The sequence below is a fragment of the Ambystoma mexicanum genome, chromosome 6q, assembly GCF_040938575.1.
Source record: "Ambystoma mexicanum isolate Mex_15411 chromosome 6q, UKY_AmexF1_1, whole genome shotgun sequence".
NCBI classification, from domain to species: Eukaryota; Metazoa; Chordata; class Amphibia; order Caudata; family Ambystomatidae; genus Ambystoma; species Ambystoma mexicanum.
Genome location: NC_090937.1, coordinates 159,339,456 through 159,348,443, shown reverse-complemented (window position 1 = coordinate 159,348,443; position 8,988 = coordinate 159,339,456).

Sequence of the window (8,988 nt, the reverse complement as noted above, 5' to 3'; positions counted from 1 at the left end):
AGCAAAGCGAGAATGACTGCATCGGAATTGAACATAGTAGAACACTTTGTGTTAAGCTCTCTTTGCTGATAAAGCCTCAAAGTAATTACTACGAGGAGGGCAAGGGGGACCAGACACTCCCATTTGGCTAATTTGTGAGAAAGTGGAAAGGGTGACAATATGGACTGTCCTTTGATGCAAACGCGGAGTGATGAATGGTGCTGCTTGGAGACTGGTCGACTTCAAACCTTTTGGAAAGTCCTGTGCATGTCACTTCTACTGCCCAGATGCCTCCTCTGATGCATGTGTGCACTCAGGCCCACCCTGGTAATGCCAGGTTTACAGGCAAGAGGGCGATGAGGGAAACCTGCACTTTACATCCCACCTGCTTCCTACGATTGCCTGGGAATTAGTAAATACCTATAGCTGGACACCCAAAGCCTAATGTTAATGTCTACTTTTAACAACGCAATGTAGGCAATGTGCTGTTGTTTAAACCATTGAGAACCTCTCCTGCTTTATTTTTTACATTTAATGGAATCGTGGCACCGGTGGGTAAAGTACTTGCCTGTTATTGTTCAACATGGTCCAATGGGAAGATTGATTCAAACCCTGATTTCTTTACTGTCCCATTCACCACTCTTGGTATTTTGTAACCTACAATCATGGCATCTTGAACGGGCCATCAGATGCATGTTGGACCTTATTGATATAATGCACAATTTAATTACTTGAGCACACCTACATCTTCAGAAATACTAAGATTTAAAGCATCCATTAATGGTGAGTCAGTTGAGTGACATTTCTGCTTATTATACAACTGTTCTCACCACTGGAGATCGGGACAGTGTTCAATTTCACTGAAATCCCTTCTTTGAATGGTCACTCCCGATCCTTCGCTTGCCCAATTAACAGTCCCTCATATTTCCAATCGTAGCACTGCTTCTTTTTTCAATCTTCCAGTGTGCTAAACAAGTTCATTTTATTACAGAATGAAAGGAACAGATCAATTAGAAGAAGCAAATAAAAAAAAAAACTTGTATGAGCAATTCTAAGAGAGGCTCTTCTGGGGAAGGAATTGTCCCAAATCAGCCTCACCCTCTGCAGACATGTTTATGAACAACAAGACAGAGCCATTAAGGTTTAGTCACTTTACCTTGGGCTGCAGTGGCATGGGTGATGAGTCGATGGCATCAGCCATTATGGGTGGGTCCACCATAGATCTATTGCCATGATGACATCTGTTTCTTGGGGAGTCACAAGCTTTACTTTGCCCCATCTCTCTCGACTTTTGCCTCCTGTTTGGGTGGCGGATTGATGGGAGGCGGGGCACCAGAGTTGAAGAGCAAATGTGCATGGTATTAGCACTAGGGCAAAGATTGCCCTATTTTTAAAAACCACGGGGACATATTAGAAACTATTGCACCAAGACAAGTGAAGTTTGGCAGGTTATTGGAAATATTGAAACAGTAAAGTGGGAGAAGGCCATGGCAGAGGTAACATGCATTTATGTAGGTAATACTCAAGAGGGGTAGGCTGCATCTGAGGACATGGGCTTGGACGTGAGTTGTATTGAATAGGAGAATTAAGATTGAGGTGGCTGTCAAAGTTCACTTCAAGGTTGTTCATGTCAGGTGAGCACAGGTGGGGGAGTGCTTAAGGAGGAAGGCAAAGGTAAACAACAAATACTTCAGTGCATTAAGCCAGAGGACATGTCAGATGCAGCATACCCTCATTCAATATGACCCAAATAATTAAAGTTAACACTTCCATATTCTTCTCCGACCTTAAGGGTTGTGGAAAACTTCTCTTTGGCCTAGTTTAGAATCTTTAAAATGTCGAAAATAAAGCAGCTAGACCGGTTCTTGGACCAAAACAGTTATCACATAACACCTCCCGTGATAGCCTTCTATTGGATGCCTCTAGATATGCACTTCAAATTCAAGGCTCTCTGCCTCATCTACAGAACCATCGTAACACTGACCCAATCCAAAACAGGTGCAAGATGAAGTAGAACATTCCCCACAGGATCCTGAGGTCATCTGGATCAATGACGGTGGTCGGTAAGACTCTGGATCCTCCCAGCCTCTGGAGCATCCTCCTTCATTTCATTAGATGTTGGGCGAACCGCCTCCGATTGCAGACAAATCTCAAAAGCTCACCTCTTCAGAGTAGCATTCCTTTAGGAGATTGGTTATTCCTTCCCATTAACACACCATGGGCCTCATTACAAGGATGCTGGTCTTGAAACAATGGTGCTGGTAGTTCCGTACCAGCACCTTTTTCCAGACCGGTATAGTCTGAGTAGCGATGCCAGTAACACTGACACTACAAGTGACCCACTGCATCCTGCAACACCGTGGCTGGTATCTGCGGAGTGCCATGGCAGCCGTGCCTACCATACCGCCATGGCATTACTAAGTGTACATTACGAGCAGCACAGACACGCAATTACTGGCATGAACATGCCGGTATCAACATGAAATCGATGCCGGAAACACTGGGACCGCGGACCTGGAGCTAAGTAGAATCACGTGTGTAAAAATATCCCACAGGTGCAAAAAATCAGCACAGGTACCACAAATCAGCAGTGCTACAGCACAAAAGGACCATACCCGCACTCTGCACCCCTTACAAGACTGCAATGCTAGCAGTAGCAGAAGCTGTACTGGAGCTGGAGGCCATGCCTGCAGGACTGTTACTTGAAGAGGCAGGGAGGTAGAGGATGCAGCGTAGGCGCTTGAGGAGAAAGAGGGCCATCATGGTCCAGCAAAACCCCATTGTCCAGCTGGTTGCACTGCGCACACAGCCACCAATCCTGCGGTTAACAGCCACACAATTAAACTGAGCGAAAGGTAGATCCACAGCCTGTACTGGCTAGACAGGGAGGAGACCATCATTAATATAGTGGACCTGATCCACGACGACCTGGTCAGCCTCATAAATATACTCACAGTCATCCCCCCCTTGCTCATGGTAGTGCCTGTGCTACACTTCCTTGCCACAGGCACATACCAGCACACAGTTGGAGAGCTGCATGGGATAACGCAACCCTGTTTTTCACGTGTCCTGTTCCAGGTCATTGATGCACTCTTACGTCATGTTCGAGGCCACATCAGTCTACCCAGAACAGCAGACCAGGTCAATGTCACGACAAAAGCCGTCCTTGCCCTTGCATGCATGCTGAACGTCATTGGTGCCTCGGACTGCACACATGTGGAGCTGGTGGCCAGGCATGCTGTCGAGGCTGTGTACCGCAACATAAAACATTATCATTCACTGAACGTGCAGATGGTGTGTGATGCCCACCTCATCATCACCCATTTCTGTGCAATATTTCCCGGTTCCACCCATGACTCCATGCTGTTGCGCAACTCCATGCTGCCTGGGTGCATGGCATGTTACGGTGGACAGTGTACCTGGCTGCTGGGTGAGTCTAACTACAAGGCCATGTGCACAGTTAAATTTGGGGGGAGCATGAAACAGCATAGTGTACCTCGCTGCTTTATGAGTCTAACTACAAGGCCATGAGCTCAGTTGAATTTGGGCTATGTCTAACACACATCACCAGTGACTGTGCACATTTAATGCTTCATTCCATCTTACATCCCACTTATCTGTGCTCCTTAAATTACCAAAAAGCCATGAAATCGAACATGTGCAAGATAGGGGGTGTAAAGGGGAATGGTTGCCATGAATAAGACTAGTTCTCATTAATCAAGGCAATAGTACTCCACATGCAGGTACTAAATGAAAGGGGAGAAGTATCTACTTTGTGTTGTGTGTGCATTAAACCTGAAAGTTTACATATGTGACTGAAGGTGCTACACAGTACTAGCATGCCCGAGAGCAAGGTATTTACAGGTGTTCCACAATTTAGGAAATCGATCCAGTGCATGCAAAAGAGTAACAATTCTGTAAAACTATAAACAAGAAAACAACATGTACACAGCACCACAACAGAATGAAACCAAGAAGCAATAACACAGTCAAGCAAACACACAACAATTGATGGACAGACAGAGAACAATACTGCACCCAGCCACATAACAGTGTTTGTCAACACACAAATTGTCCATGTCCCCTGCCTGTTTGAACCACACAATCACACATGTTTCTCATTTCTAATCTAAAAGTAACCTAGTACATGGACATTGTCTTAAACTTTCCCTCATAACACACAAATGATAGATCCAGCATTTCAATTTCTGTATTTGGTACTACAAGGGTAGGAGGTCATGTTGCTTGTGAATGGCCCGAGTTAATGCGACTGCAGACCACACCCCCGACACGCATTGACATAGTGCATTTCAGGTACCTGATACAGGACATTTGTTTGCGGAACTAAATATTGCATGTGCATGTCTGTCCACTCAAATGATCACTATAGAGCCTGTGCCAACATGTCATGGACAGAAGAATGACATTGTATACTTTCTATTGTGCCCGTGCAGGTGATGCTGGTTACCACCTGTCGCCATGGTTGATGACACCCATGAGGCAACTGTTAGGGAGAATTCTCAAAAATGTGTTAATTCCCTCCACCTTAGAGACCCCCAGCAACTTTGCTGGATTTTGAGGACTTGATTTTTTTTTTCTTCCTGGAGAGAGTGTGACCCTTTTTTCCCACTCTCTCATGTATTTTAATGTGATTTTATACAATCTGTTTCTTTTTGGTTGTGGAGTCTAACCAACTTCATAGGCATCATATTTTACAATTGTGTCACAAAGCACCTTCAGTGCAGTGCCACAGGGAATTCTTCCAGATTTCCCAGGTAGTAAATACCTTCTCCGGGATCAACAACTGTTTCCCAGGGCAGTAAAGTGAAAATGGCTTTACTTAGCATTTTACTTACTAAACCCAGCACACCCTGTTTTACAATAGCGTGCTGGAGGGGTTACTTAGTATCCCATGTGTCTAAATGCTCATGTAAAATTTGTTATGTTACCCTTTCCTCAATTGACTGGCTGATGACAGTGGTTTCATTTTGAACTACCTAGGTTTACATTTACTGCAACCGTTCGCAGATGTTAACTGCGGGAGCCCTCTTTTTCAAAATGGCGTCCAGCCATCTTTGCTAAAATGGTGCCCAGTCTTTTTTCGTCAGGTCTTTGTGTAAAGGCCCTTCGTTGTTAATTTAGCCTTTGGCAGGGTTTCTGAGAGAAACCCGCCTCTGGCTCCAGAGTGTCTGGACTAGGCAGGAAGTGAAGGAGGTACCCGAATCTCCATGTGCTTAGTCTCCCAGGAGACCTGAATGCACTCTGTGGTGATTGGCTGGCTGACTGTCCGGCAAGGACAGCCACCCTGCTGGGTGAGTGACAGCTAGGCTCGAAAGAAGGGGAGAGAACTGCATAAAAGGCAAGTCTTTTGGCTTGTAAGGCAGAGTCGACCACAGGATGAAGGAATCAAAGAAGAGCTTGAAGAGGATGCCTGCTGCAACTCCTGGACCGTTGGTTTGCCCTGTGAAGCCCTGCTGCAGTGACTACTAGCCAAGTTCACATCGACAGAGAAGGCTTGTCAGGATGACTTCTGCCTTTAAGTTGGTGCAACCAATCAACTCTCAAGTAAGCCACCTAGACACCCATCTCGGAGCTGGTTGAATTTCCTCAGAGTTACTGCAGTAAACCGTTGAGCCAGGGAGAGGGACACCAGATTGTGTGCATTGCTTGTAAGCTGGCCTAAAGCTTTTGGAAGATCCTACGGACTCCCACAAAGCAGGACCGACCAAGCCTGTCCCCCCTCAGTCAAGTGCTTGACCTCAGATGTGAGGAAAGTCCTCCTTGACAGCCAAGAACATCCTTATTGCTATTTGTTGTACCACATGGAGCTGAAATGCGAAACAGCCACTGAAAGTAAAGTTTGCCAGTTACCAGTTTTTTACAGTACTGGTGTAATGCAGGAGTCCCCAGACGTCCTCCCTTTTGTCACCACAACTGAGGCCCAGGAACAGTGAGATCTGCAGAACAGCACAGTAACAGAAGTCTTCAGCTGCATCTTTTCTGCTTTACCACGGTACTGTAAAACGAGTCTAAGAGAACTTACCTCTTACTGTGGAAGTGCTTTTAACTTCTACAACTCACAAGTCTAATCAGCTTGTGGCCCTACATTTGATTCTTCTTTTTATCAAAGACTTCTAAGAACTTGTGCAAAGACTTTTCCATTTGCTTACCTGAAGCGCTGCATCCAATACAAAGACTTTTGCCCATTGACTTTGACTTAGCCTATTTGAATTCTAAGTGCTATCTGAAAGTATTTGCCCTGCTTATGAATATTTGCAATTTCTTGTGTTCTAATAACCTGTGCTTTTTACCAACTTTTTAAGAGTGTTCTGAATGCCAACAGTAAGATATTAATGTCCCCAGCACCCTTGTTACTGAAGTCACCTGTGGGTGTAGGTTGTGTCTGTGGGCCACCCGAAAAGGGTCTTGTCTGATTCAGAAACTCAGATTATACAGTATTGAAGTATATTTGTGTGTTACTATTCTATTGCTCCCTTCTGAAGAAGGCTTTAGAACTGACTGATAAATTATTAATTGTTAATGTAAGACACCTTGACTGTAAGAGTTTATTTGAATACCTGTAACTGTGAATCTTTGTGTAACTCCACTACTGCTCACACGCTACCAACTCTGTGTAGTACAAGCTACTACCAAAGGATGTGTTGCCTATACCTGTAGTCATAGTTGCTTGTAGTGTTCCCAGAGGGTACTGCATTCAAACTTTGCCTAACAGCAACCACACAACATCCACAAGCAGGCATACAATTGTGCTCATGTACGTACTCGGGGCATTATAGAACAGACATTTGGCCAGTTGAAGGCAAGGTTCTGCTGCCTGAGCAGTTCGGGGCAGCACTGATGTACAGCCCGGAAAAGGTTAGAAATACTTGCCTGTGCCATGTTGCACAACATGTGCATCAGACGCAATTCCCCTATGCCCCCTGACATGGACATGCACCCATCAGAGGCTGCCGACGACAGTGATGTTGATGAGGCAATTGGCCAGCGCCATGATGGCATGGATGGATGTGTTGCACGTGATGCACTTATACAGCACTACTTCTAATCACCTGTCACACACGTTGCACAGGCCACCTTACACACTGGGCACTGCACGTAAATAAATACAATCACACTGAATAATCAATGTCCAGTCATTATTTCTGTTTGCCACACCAACTATATTTTGTGATTTTAAACTACGTACAATTGTGAAGTTACCATACTACTAATACTGTGCACCCCAACTCTCTGTTCCCACACCGCCTCCCCAAATATACCTCTCCACACCCCCTACACAACTATCCCTTCCCACACCCCCTCCTCAACTATAACTCCCCACACCCCCACACCAAACTGTCTATGGGCAACCCCTGTCCTGTATAACTATGTACATTTGAACAATTTTCTGACCGGGCACCCATGGGTCCATGGCCTATATGCGGCTCCTTTTATGCTCCTGGGTGCGGCTTTGTGCAGGACGAGACGGCCGCGCCGAGCGCCACCTTGGGCTGCTCTGTACTGAACTCCTTGGTCTGGATCTGGTGGAGGGAGCCAGTGGTGTTGACAGGGGCGTTCGGTGCAGGAAGGCCTGGAACAACATATCCATTGTTTCTGCTATTGAGGACATGACACTTTTGCCCTCCCTCACCCTGCGTGACATTTGTACTATGGCACATGTGCATCACTCCAGTGCCTGTGCATTCTGCCTTGAACTGGCCTGCACACTCTCCCGCATCAGCAGTGCCTCATTGGGGTGCTGTTGCACAGGGATGTGAGAGCATCCTGGCGTTGCTCCATCCGTGTCAGGTGGCCTTCAATGTCCCAAAAACTGCAGAAGGGTTGAAATTGGGGGCTCATTGGGCTCATGTCACTGAAGGGCATGGGCTCTTCCTAGCTGTGGTCTGTGTCACCAGTATCGGTTCCAGCCTTGTCAGCTGTGTTTTTTTATTTTGTTATTTTTTATTTGTTTGTGGTTAAAACAAAACCTTTACAAAATAAATTTCTTATATAAATTTCACAACATAAAAATTATATCAAATCCATACAATACAATGTAATTGATATAATCAAACACATTTAAAATGAATAAGACACATGGTATGAACACAAAAGAAACAACAAATGATAAACGTGCCTATTCACTTTGCATCTATAGGACTTTGGGTCCATAAGAAATGAAGATATTTCGACTTCAGTCTTTCTCAACAGTTCTACTAAAGCAAAGATTAAAGCTTTTTCATTTGCTAACATCATTCTGTTTCACAATGAATATACACAGCCCACCCGTTCAATATTAGTGAATATCATTAACAAAATTGTACGCAATACTCTAAAATGAGGACATTCCAAAATTAGATGTTTAAGCAGTTCCACCGGTTCCATGCAATTTGGAAATCTACAAGACATTGGCCTCATTGAGAAGAAGGTGGTAGAGGGTTAACGGCGCCAGTACAGCTGCCGGCGCCATTAACCATCTACCGCCTCATTACAGGGTCTGCCCGCGGGTCCTCAGGCATCCGTAGCGGGACCCGCTAGCAGAACAGGATGCTAACAACGGGCCTGTTAGCCCATTGTTAGCATCCTCCCCATTCCCATTGAGCCCTATGGGGGCTCAAATGGGAATGGGATGTACCGGGTCTGGGTGCCAGGAAAGGGAATTACTGGGCCCTCCGAGGTTGGAATGGCCCGGTAATTCCTCATTCCTGGAACCCGGACCCGGCACCCAGTATGGGGGTAGCCATGCTGCTAAAAGCGGCATGGCTACCTTCATATTCGTAATGAGGCCCATTGTATTTCGTTGCCTTTTTGTATTCCCCAATTCCTTGTCATTTCAAGTGGATGAAATTGATTCATTTTATAACGCTTAAAGTACACACAGGTGACATTACAGGGAAAGATAGCTAAATAGGAACGCATCCTTCCCATTTCCGAGGGTGCTTGGCATAATCTTTATAGGTACTGTACTTACTAAGTTCCTCTATTGTCCTAGTCTTGTTCGAATTTTTT